This window comes from Equus przewalskii, chromosome 20 (genome assembly GCF_037783145.1).
Source record: "Equus przewalskii isolate Varuska chromosome 20, EquPr2, whole genome shotgun sequence".
NCBI lineage: Eukaryota > Metazoa > Chordata > Mammalia > Perissodactyla > Equidae > Equus > Equus przewalskii.
The window spans coordinates 26,416,449-26,428,668 of NC_091850.1; the positions used below are offsets into that span (position 1 = coordinate 26,416,449).

Genomic DNA, 12,220 nt, shown 5'->3' on the forward strand with positions numbered 1-12,220 from the left:
GTTAAAACTGGCCTACTGTTAATGTCCATTTTTACCTCCTTTGTTTTTACCAAAGCCCAGGGTCGAGCATGTCCCAGGCATTTATTCCAGTAGTTGCTGACTGATGAGAAGCAGAGGTCGGAATCGCCTCTGTGTGAGCCACTAGGAATAAACCAAGTATTGTTTAGGTAGGGAAGAGAATCCAATGGGAAGTCCTAGAAGCCGAAGAGTATTCCTCATCAGAAGCTGGTCTGGGGTTTCTCAGAGAGATTTGGACAGTTCACTTCCCGTCCTGTGTTCCCACCTCTGCTAAGCAGCCTCCTTCCGTGGACAGGAAACCCACCAAATGCTGGAGTTGTATAAATTCAATGTATACCTTATTAGTAATATTGCCAAGTCTGTGCCACGCAGTACCTGACTTTGCTTCCAAGAGCTGGTCAAATGCTGGCAGGCTCACCCGCTGCATGTGACTAATTCCCACTCTGTGGTTCAAGCCAGGGACAATCCCAGCAGGGACGTGTACTCTGGGGTGGTAACAAACACCCAGGAAAGGTAATCATGAAACAAGACCTTCTGCCCTTCATCCTAAACCTCATCCATGCTTGGACATTCATAGAAATATAGCACAAAGGCATTTGGACTTTTTAGTCATTTTTTGTGGCTGCTGTAACAAATTACTGTAAACTAGGTAGCTTTCAAAAACAGAAGTTTATTCTCTCCCAGTTCTGGAGGCCAGAATTCTGAAATCAAGGCGCCGACAAGGCCGTGCTCCCTCCAAAGGCTCTAGGAGAGTATCCATTTCTTGCCTCTTCCAGCTTCTGGTGGCTCCAGGCATTCTTTGGCTTGTGGCTGCATCACTCCAACCTCTGCCTCTGTCTTCACATGGCCTTCTCCTCCTCTCTCACCTTTTCCTCTTCTGTATCTTATTGGGACACTAGTCATTGGATTTAGGGGCACCTGGGTAATCCACGATGAACGCATTGCATAATCTTTAATTACATCTGCAGAAAATCTTTTTCCGAAGAAAGTCACATTCACAGATTCTGGGACATAGACATATCTTTAGGGGGTGGGCTACCATTCCATACTTAGTGAGTACAGAAGATAGAGGGGAAATTTAGAAAGACAAGCGGCCAACATCTGCACCCCAATGCCATTGATCCATGCTGAATCATAGTAGCCCAAAAGGCACCCCAGTCCTTGGCATTAAATTTCTGCAATTCTTTTAGCAGGAGTTGATCAATAAAGATGTGAGGATAAGAGCAAGAAGGATCTAGGATCCCAATGTGTTTTTTTGTTTTTTTGTTTTTAATGATTGGCACCTGGGCTAACAACTATTGCCAATCTTCCTTTTTTTTTTTTTTCTGCTTTATCTTCCCAAGCCCCCCCGTACACAGCTGTATATCTTAGTTGCACGTCCTTCTAGTTGTGGGATGTGGGACGCCGCCTCAACGTGGCCTGACGAGCAATGCCATGTCCGCGCCCAGGATCCGAACCCTGGGCTGCCACAGCAGAGTGCACAAACTTAACCACTCAGCCACGGAGCCGGCCCCCAGGATCCCAATGGTTTTTAATCATTTTTATACCCAAATATACCAAGGGATGCCACACTCTCCCGTTTGCACCCCTGGCTGGCTGGGCTGGTGATTCTCCATAAAGAAACCCTAGAGGGGCACAGCAAGGTGAGTTGGCTCTTAGGGCGTGAGCAGCTTGCAAACAATCCCCCGGGGTGATTCCACCCTTCCCTCTGCTTCTGACCCTCTGCTCTCTCTGTCTTCACCTCAAAGAAGACCATCCAAACGACATTTATTTGCCCTATCAGTCAAAAAATAACTTTAGTCAGCGAGGGGTACTTCTCTCTCCAATAGTTTTTTACTGTTTTTATTCATAATAGAAATTTGACATTCGTCCCCTGTTACATTTTAGTCAGACTTACATGTAAGTCATATAAAATGTTTTAGAAGTTTAGAAAAGTATTTTGAAATTTCAAAATGATGAGTTGAAATTTCATTTTTCATCTGGACAGTAACATGTATACATACAAGCTTGATCTTATTGAAATGCCACATTCTCCTCCCTTTTGAGTCATTTCTTTTCTTCTTCCAATCACTGTAACTTAGCTTAAAAAAAAAGAAAATATGTGACTGAAAGAAAATATCAAAGCCATTTTATCATTTACAAAGAGTTTTTATTTAATAATTCTCCAAACACTGGTTAACTATTTTTACTAAAACTTTTTAATTGTGGTAAAATATGCATAACATAAAATCTGCCATTTAACCATTTTTAAGTGTACTGTTCTGTTCTGTGGCCTTAAGTATACTCACATTGTTGTACAACCATCACCGCCATCCATCTCCAGAACATTTGCATTTTCCCCAACTGAAGCTCTGTACCCATTCAACACTAACTCCTCATTGCCCCCTCCCCTCAGCCTTGGCAGCCACCATTCTGCCTTCTGTCTCCATGAATCTGACTACCTCAGATAAGTGGAATCACACAATATTTGTCCTTCTGTGACTGACTATTCACTGCATCAACCTTGTCTTTCAAGTTCATCCACATTGTAGCATCCGTCAGAATTTATTTTTAAGACTGAATAATATTCCATTGTACGTCTACACCAATTTTGTTTATCCATTTTTCCACTGATGACATTTAGGTTGCTTCCACCTCTTGGCTATTCTGAATAATGCTGCTATAAACATGAGTGCACAAATATTTGTTCAAGCCCCTGCTTCTTTGGGGTATATACCCAGAAGTGAAATTGCTGGATCATACGATAATTCTACACTTAATTTTCTGAGGAATCGCTATACTATTCTCCGCCACAGTGGCTGCTCCCTTTTACATTCCCACCAGCAATGCACAAGGGTTCAATTTCTCTACATCTTCACCAACACTTGTTATTTTCTATTTTTTTGATAATAGCCATCCTAATGGGTATGAGTGGTATCTCATTGTGATTAAAATTTTTAACTAAAAGAAGAACTTTTTTAAAAATAATAGGTGATTCTTTTTGTAGTATTTGTATTCTTTCAGAAAACCACTGAGTATTCAGAAATAGTAAGAACAGGAAAGAACTAAGCACTAGAACAGGAAAGGATTTGGGTATGTTTCATTTCTTATTTCTGTCCTTTGAATTAACCACAGATGTTAACACATTTTTTTGCCTTTTTATCCAGACAGAAGGAGATGTTTTATATGAACGCATTGCCATCAATCTGATTTTTGCCATGGGGCTTCCCAAATCATAGCCTCTTTCCCTAGTCATTTTGGTTCACACCCTTCAACCACCCTCTGGTAATAAGGTTTAAGCTGCAGTCAGGCAAATAATAAACACTATCCCAAGAGGACAATGGATGGACAAGAATGGAGACCCAAGCCCCTGGAACCACCAGTTGGATGACTTATGTCACTGACTCTAGGGGGCAGCTATTTGGGGGAAAAGAGACCTAATATAGTCATCTACCTAAACACTCCACCCCTACACCAACACACACAGAGCAAACATCAAAACAAAGCAAGCAGAATTGTTTGTCTTCTCTTAGTGCTTTCCTCTTTCCAGATTGCCTGTGATGCTGCAAAGTCAATCAGGATGTTTTGGCCTAGAGCCCACATCCCCTATGTCTTGCCCTACCTCCTTGCTCTTCTCAGATCTGCTATGATCACAGCCACACATACAACAAATGTTAGCACATCACCTGCAATGATTCACGATTCTTGGACAGAAGATAAATTACTAGGGTTTGGTGGGAAACATTTTGGATCAGAATAAGAAATAGTTAAAAAGCTTTGTGTGTGAGCTGAGAATTTAAACTCAAAATGCTAACTATAGAAGAAAGGAAGTCATGATTCCTGTGGTGTATTGGGGTGACCACAGGATGTAGAGTCAGAAAACCTGGCTTTAGTTTTTTGTACCATGTGCTTGCCCTTAGTTTACCCTTCTATAATAATAAGAATGAACCAGGCTCTGGGAGGATGAAATGAGATATCGTATGTGAAATTTTGTTTTAAAATGTGATTAGTTCTAATTATAGAATTAGTAAATAGGTATAAAATACCAAACTCCAGAATTTTTTGCTAAATATACGAGTGTACATAATTTGGGGATGGGGAAACATTGTGGTCATTTATTTGTACCCCAGAATAAGTGATCTTAATAAAGCACAGATTTTAAACTAGATAGTGGCAAAGTGCCAGATACTGAAACTGGCACAGAAGTAAAGAATCACCAGTACTCTGAGAAGAAAATGAAGGAATGCATGAATGAATGGGTAAGTGAAACCCAGAGCAGCTGAGGGCATGAAGTGCCTGGGAAAGATGAGGGGCATAGGAAAAGAGGGTGCTGGGTGTTCAGAGCAGGATTTACACCATGGGGAGCTTGAAATTGAAAACATCACAATTTTAATGAGAAAAAGTGCAATTCACAGTAAAGAGCCCCATGATGACAAAGGTGAGAGAAGTTGCTCAGCTCATGGCAGAGTCTTGTTTCTGTGACCTATAAGAGAGAAAAAGTGAGGTAAGAGGTGTGAAGTGATTATATTATTTAATCCTGATTACTAAATACTGAACACATTTTCTTCAAAGTTCAAAAGGAGAAGAAGTTGACTAGGAGGAGGAGGGAGGGGATTTGGGGGTAAATCATTGTCACATTCTGTGGAATGAGGTTTCAACACATTATTCACCTCTGTTTGTAGAATCTTCCATAACCCTCCATTTCTAATGTCTAGTTTTTCCCTCATATCACATTCTGGATCCATCCCTCTGACCAGCAGCTGCCACTGTCTTGATTAGTTTGTCGAAACCTTCCTCTTCCAAGCAGTTCTCTTCACATAGAACTTTTTACACGCTGGGAAGGAAGTCTCCAGAACACCTCACAGATGGCCTCCCCGCCGCCCCCCCCCCCCACCAACGCCATGTAGACTGTACACTTTCAGTTTCTAACTTCTCATCAAGCACAGGGAAGGAACTCACTGCGCAGGCTTGTGTGTCTATGTGTGTCCATGTGTTTATGTGGGTTGGGGGGGCTGTGGAGGCTGAGAAAAAAGAGAGAGCAGAACATTTCTGTTTTATTTTTCCCATGTCAAACGTATCTTTCTCAGCCATCAAGAATTTTTATTTCAAATTTCATATGTTTTTAGCAAAGTGAGTTTTAAGAACCAAATAAGCCACTTGTAAGATACCTATGAAAACACTTTGCAGTTATCTATGAGTTCATTAGTCAGAATGTAAATTCCTCAGAGACTATCCTCTAAATCAGCATATTTAGTTAATGCAGGCTGAGTGAATGATATCCTAAGCAAATGTAAGCTAAATTTGCTATAAAAACAATACAAAATGGAATAACAACAATAAAGGTTTTCAGAACTGTTTGTTGTTCTATACTATCTACATCTGACTCTATGGTCTCTATATCCTGTCACCGTCCCATCAGCATCAAGAATTAAGAATTAGCATCAAAAACTTACAGCAGAACAAGCTTCAGAAACGCATAGAAAGTCATATTTAACTTCCTCATTTATCTATGCTTAAGCCATCAGAGGCCATGACAAAGTCAAAACTGTATTTGTGCAGGAGGTATTTGGCAGGAAGAGAAGGTTTGAAAGTTTTAATTTGTAGAATGATGGTTTTTTCCAAGCCTGGTTTTTAAACACAGAGGGTACAGAAAAGCCTAATTGACCCATGTATCTTGAGAGTTCAAGGTGACAGAGCATTTGGGAGTCGGGCCATCACCATCTAAGCTCTACCACTTGCTGAACTATTTTGCTTCTTCTACTTCAATTCACCCTAGAAGAGAGAACACAGTAGGAACAAGGAAAGGGTCCAGAATGGCAGATGCTGAGATAGCACAAGAGGAAATGGCGAAACACAGTGACACCTGCAAAAATTTTCCGCCAAGGTACTCAGGCCAGCCTCCAGAGGGGAATGGGCCACGTTCACCTGTATGGAGGGGAGCCACACACACAGCCCCCAGAGAGACCCCACTCATGCCAGGTGTTTTCTCCTTACTACATGACACCTCACAACGCAAGCCTGGCTGCTGGGGTGGTCTGCAGTTCCATCTCCATCTTCATAGGTCACTGAAAAAATGTAAGGAGTTGTCACCAGCAGGGCCACCACCACTACTTCTGCCACCAGCTCCTCCTGCCTGTGTCCTTGCCCAGGCTGCAGCAGTCTGCTTCTGCCCCAAGAACTCAATTTGTGGTGAGAGGCACTTTCCCACATCCTGTTGAAGAGGGGCCTGGTGCTCTCTCCTGCTCAGAGGTTCAGCCAACTGGGACCCCCACAGTCCTTTGGTGAGATAGTAGAGCTTCTATTAGAGAGTTCTTGAGAATAGATTCGGGACCGGGGCCCAACACTCTCAGAAGCTAAGGAAATCATTTCCCCAATTATCATCCATGTCATCAATCGTGGAAAAATTCAAGTAAATTCAGCCCATCAGCCAGTATGGTTAATAGATATTATGGAAAGAAATGTGCCAGGCTCCCGAGGGGTGCGTGTTTGGGTAGGTGGTGGCAGAGGGGTGCTGTTTTTAAGGAAGGAAAATAAAACCAGTTCCTTGCTTTTACATCTCCTTAGTGAAATGGAGTATACACATTCAGTACATAAATGATGATTCATTATGTACCTAAATATTTAGACAGTATTAATGGGGATGAAAAAAGCTTACTGCAGTTTCACTATCTATATTGAACTTGCCATCTACCATCTTGCGAAGGGTTGTCACAAGCACTGCATTTTCAGCCAACTTCTGTTAACTCTATCTTTACGATCAAAAGCCATTCGAGCAGTTTTATTGTGTAATTTGTAACAATAAAGAGTTTTAGGAAAGTTTATCTTCCGATTAAAACAATTCGCTTTTCCAAGTTTACTGGGGATGGCAGATCAAGTCTCTTTAAAGAGAAGAGACAACGTAGCACTGTGTGAGTGTGTGTGAGTGTGTGTGTGCACGCGTGTGCATACTCAGAAGGGGTGGAGGGCTTGGTCGTGAGAACATATCTATTATTTTCTTTAGTCTAGGCAATACGAACCAGTGAGGTTGAATACAATGCTCTATGAAAGTTTGAACTGCTTATGTTTGTTACAAATTTTCACCAGCATGCTTCCTACTTCAAGGATGGTAAGTTTATTTGGCTTAGGGAAGAACTTTCTATCTTTTTGGTCTTTTCATTAGACTTTCTTATCTGTCCTTGACTGAGCAGGTCCTAAGTTTGAGTGATATCAGCCATCACCCCAGCAGAAGCTGGGCTCTCCCAGGCAGCATGCCACCCTCACCCACCTCCTTCCCTCGTCCATGCGCCCTGGAGGCAATCTCTGAAGTCTTGGGCAGGACCAGGGCTGGCTTCCTGGACATTTTCCCTTTAATATGCTCCTCCTCGTATCCTCGTGTTATCCTCTGATGCTGCTATGCCTGGGGTTCTGTTCTGGGCAATGGGGTCAGTGGTAGGAACTAATTTTGTTCTGTGAGAAGAACCAGCAATTCCGACCAAGTAAGTCCTGGGTAATGACATGCTATCTCGACATGACAATGAAAAGAAAACTAACACAGTAAAATTGATCAATGATGAAAGAGAGAGAGAGACAGAGAGACAGGAAGGAAGGTGAAAGAAAGGAAGGAAGGAAGAGAAACTGACCAATTTGGTGAACTATTGTTATTTCTGTCTCCCTCAGATTAAAAGCTTGACAGGCAATCAAGTGAAATCATTTTCTTCTCTTTTTCCGTGGGCTTCATCTGGGGAAGAACAGCAGCGTCCACGAAGTGGTTCGTGCTCCTATAGCTTTAATTACAAAAGTGACACAAACACATCTTAAGGAGGTAAACTCAGTTTTCAAAGTTACTTTAAATTCATTAGTTATTGGGGCCCGCCCCAAGGCCGAGTGGTTAAGTTCACAAGCTCCTCTTGGGCGGCCCAGGGTTTCACCGGTTTGATCTGGGGCCAGGACATGGCACTGCTCATCAGGCCATGCTGAGGTGAGCACAACCAGAAGGACCTACAACTGGAATATGCAACTGTGTACTGGGAGGCTTTGGGGAGAAGAAGAAAAAAAAAAGATTGGCAACAGACGTTAGCTCAGGGCCAACCTTTATGAAACAAAAATTCATTAGTTACCCATGATTCCTGGGTGTTTTATTTCTTTTGTGCTTTACAAAATGATTTTTACAAAGATGAGGCTTTCAAAGACATGCAACTTTAAAAATAATCTCTAGTGGAAGCCTTTTTGTATTCATTAGTTTCTACACAGTCATTTATGGGCTTTAGAGTGCACTCTACTATAAAAAGTTAAAAGCAGACTTTCTGGTAAAGCATTTTCAATAATCCAGGAGCAACAGGATTAGCTCAGGGCTTCTCAGCCTCAGCGCTCAGCACTATTTGGACGGATAATTCTTTGTTGTGGGCTGTCCTGTGCATTGTAGGATGTTTAGCAGCATCCCCGGCCTCTCCCCACTAGATGTCAAGAGCACACCCTCAGTCGGTCCTTTGAATCAAAGATGTCTCCAGATGTTGACAAAATTGCCTCTGGTTGAGAACCACTGGATTAACCTAATATCCAAGATATGTTAAAAAGTATAAATACTATAAAAATAAATCCCAGGCCAAACAAAACCTTGTTGCCAATAACAGTGATAGGGTATTTTTAATTTTCTCCATAAAAATATGTGGATGAACTAGCTACAAAAGGAAGCATTTTCTTGATGTGTACCATTTCTCGAAGTCTGTCCTGAATGCCATCTCAGCCTTTGTTTAAGTATGTCCTTGACTCATGACATTTATATAGATTGCTAAAAGCAAAAGAAGATTTTCTGGAATGTGGAATTGCTAACTGGAAATCCAGAGGATGTAGCAAAAGCATTTTTGCTAAGAAACATCTTCCTGGGGGCTGTTGCAAACATGATAAGCTTATACCAGTGAAGGTTTATAATTCTGAGGAAGGGGGAAATATCTAGGGGCTAAAGGAAATTCGTTTCTATCAAGAGCGTTTGTACAATTCCATCTGTGTGATTATAGAGCAATATATGGGAGTAGTTTGATCTAAACATTATATAGGCACATAACAGATGGAAATAATAATGACTTGCTTCAAATGACTTTGAAAAAGAAATTTCAAGTAATTTGAGATGAAATGTTTGTTTCACTTGAAATATCCTAAACTTTGAAGTCTTCCAGATTGTGAAATACCTCTTCTTAAGAATAAGTAGAAGCCCAATCTTTAAATCATTAAAAATTAAAAACGTCTTTCAAACTAACATAAAGTGTTAATAACAGGGGAAACGGAGTATAAAGTACATGAGAACTCTCTGTACTATCTTAATTTTTCTGTAAATCTAAAACTGTTCTAAACAATAAAGAAATAAAGTCTATTTAAAAAAAAAAAAGAGGTTGTACCAATAACATGTACTGATATAGATCAACTGGCAAGAGAAAAAGGCAGAGTTAACACCGAAAATGTTTAACAACTGGAATTGCACAGGTATCAAACAATCAGAATGGTCGCTGGTCAAGCATCCAGCTGTACTGGCGTGTAGCAACTGAATATCACTTCTGGAAAAAAGCAAGGTGCAAAGCAGGGGTTTCCATTTGTGCAAAAAATGGCGACAGGAAGGACGGATGTGTGTGTGTGTATGTGTGTGTGTGTTTACATATATTCGTATGTGTATAGCTTAGAAATATACATGAGAAACTAATAACAGTGGTTGCCTCTAGTGAGGAACTGGGTGAGTTCACCATGAAATTTATCATTTAAAGCAGGTCAATTTTGTGAGTAAAAGGGAGCATTATTAATAATTATTCCAGAACAGTAGGCCTAGGCTCGTCCCGTACTGGTAAGTCAGGGTGTAGGATCCCCCTAGACGTGAGGCTCTAGGGTGTGGAGGTTCAGGGCTTGGAGCTGCCTTACTTTTCACTCTGTCATACTACAATACATTGCTCCTACCCTCTTTTTTAATTTTTTTAAAGTAAAAAAGCCCTAGCAAATGGAATAGATATTCAATCTACAATGAAATCAGGATGGGAGAAGGTCAAAATTTTTTAATTCATTTTTGCCTTTCTATCATCATTAAGGAAGAAATCTAGCTATTATTGTTAAGATTAAGGGCGAAGCTGGGTGCTGAAAATTTTATTTGATAAACTAATTCACAATGATAACAACCAAACAAACTCTAAAGCTAAACAGTCAGTATAAATGATTAAAGAGTTGTAGAGTTTGGGCTGTTATTTGCCAGACATATTAGTAAGCTCAGGGGCTGTTACTGTTTCTTCAAAGTGTCCTATTCTTTCTTTCCCTATCTCAACAGCCAGTGAAAAGTTTGAGAGTGTGGGTAAACCAAACTCAAACATAGTAACTCTATTATGTTATCCAGCATATGTTTGTTCCAGTCACGTTAACTTAAGATTAGGACATAACATTAACTGTTGTAACTTCAGAATTTGGTGATCTGGCAAAAATGATATTATACGACTAGTGAATTAGAAAAAACAATGATGGCGGATAATCATTGGATGTATGTTGCATGCAAGTCTAGATCTAAGAACTGTACACGCATTACCCCATTTAATCCTGATTTAAAAACAAAACCCTGTGAGAAATAGGTACTGTTATTATTCTCATTTCATAGATGAAGAGCACTGAGTCTCAGAGAGGTTAGATAACTTGGTAGATCAGAGAGCCTGTAAGTGGCAAAGTCAAGGTTTGAACCTGTCAGTAATCCCAGAGCCTGTACATTAACCATGACACTGCCCTGCCTCATGGGTCTGTCTGGCAGCTAAGAGACTTAAGTTTCAATTCCAAAGCGGCCACTTCCATATTTTCTAAACTAAAACCAGGATGTGGAGTTTGACAATGGGTTAGTGTGTTTCCTGGGCTTTCCCCCAGAAAATCGAAGACGTGAAGTTGCTGTAACTAAGTAGGATGCCACTTAAATCCTTTGGTTTCTGTTTCCTCACCCGTGCAGTGAGAGAGGCAGACTAGAGGATTTCTAAAGCTTTACTTGCTTTATAAAAGTAGGAAACTCTCCTATGTTCCAGGTACTCTTAAAGTGCATTACAAATACTAATTTGTTTCCTCTCCTGACAGCCTAGGACACAACATTATTCCCATGATGGAGGTGAGCAAACTAAGGCCACGAGAACTTACATCCCTCGTCCTCGGTTAAATAGCTAGTAAGGTTCAAACCCCGGCAATCTGGCTTCTGAGTCTGTGTTCTTAATCACTCTGCTGTGCAGCCTCTTATTATAAATCTAGAAGAAATTGTAGGTCTAGAATATAAATTACAAAATAGAGAGTAAGTCTGGAATAAAAGATTTCTTCCCTGGAGACAGACTGTCTCCCAGATGGGGAGCAAATTTCTGTGTTGATCCTTCTTTATGCGTCTTCAGGTTTGGAGTCCTCTGCAGCTGTGACCTCCCTGGAGGCCCAGGGCAGGTCCCACCTTCTCCTTTTCCCTCTGCCGACACCCAAACTCCCTGGTTCTGTGTCTTCCTGCCTGTTGCCTTCAGGGATTTCTTGAGGATTTGAGGAACTCTTGGGGATAAAAAAGCAGGCAAGGTAGAAAACAAGATGCTTTCAATGACTCGGATATAGGGTAATACATTAAAGGAGCAACATTCAAGCTGGAAATGCTGCTTTTATTTGGTTTTCTCCTCCTGCCTGGATTCCTTACCGTCATCCTGCAAATATACACACACTACAGTTTGGTACAGGGAGAAACTCGTGCTGAGGGCCCCATTTCTTTTAAAATCACAACTCACAGTGTTCAGCTCAGTGCCGACCTTCATTCCCCAAATATATATTAGAACCCTGAGGATGCTGGGCCTGGTCCAGGTGTTGTGGGGATGCAAAGAGGAATGAGACGGTTTCTGGACTTTGGAGCCCTAGATGGACCAGAGTTGGCAACTCTGTGCTCAAAGTTCCTGGCTGTGAGCCCTTAAATACGCTAATTAACATTTCTAATAATAATAGTTTCCATATATTGAGCCCATGCTATGGGCCAGGCAGACACTTTACAAATTTCATCTCTAAAGCACAGGACAATTCTGGTAGATATATGTTATCCCCATTTTATAGATTGTGCAACTGAGGCCCCTAATAAACTACGATTCAAACCAAGTTCCCATGCTCTTTCTGTGATGATGTCCTGCAGTTTCAACCTCCCTTTTCTTTTCTGTGAACTGGAGTTAGATAATGCCATTCGCTAAAAGAATGAGATGGGACCATATAGATACATGCATGGTTCAGAATC

At 41.1% G+C, this 12,220-nt stretch overlaps 1 protein-coding gene and 1 long non-coding RNA gene across 11 annotated transcripts in view; one reads left to right on the top strand and one right to left on the bottom strand.

Moving 5' to 3' along the window:
* Positions 1-12,220, top strand: part of FYB1 (FYN binding protein 1) — a 159,035-nt gene that overhangs the window by 52,954 nt on the left and 93,861 nt on the right. The window lies entirely within an intron of this gene.
* Positions 4,370-6,120, bottom strand: LOC139077831 (uncharacterized). The gene is made up of 2 exons (XR_011530364.1): positions 5,992-6,120; positions 4,370-4,480 (listed from the first exon to the last, which is right to left on the bottom strand). It is a non-coding gene; the product is annotated as an uncharacterized lncRNA (long non-coding RNA).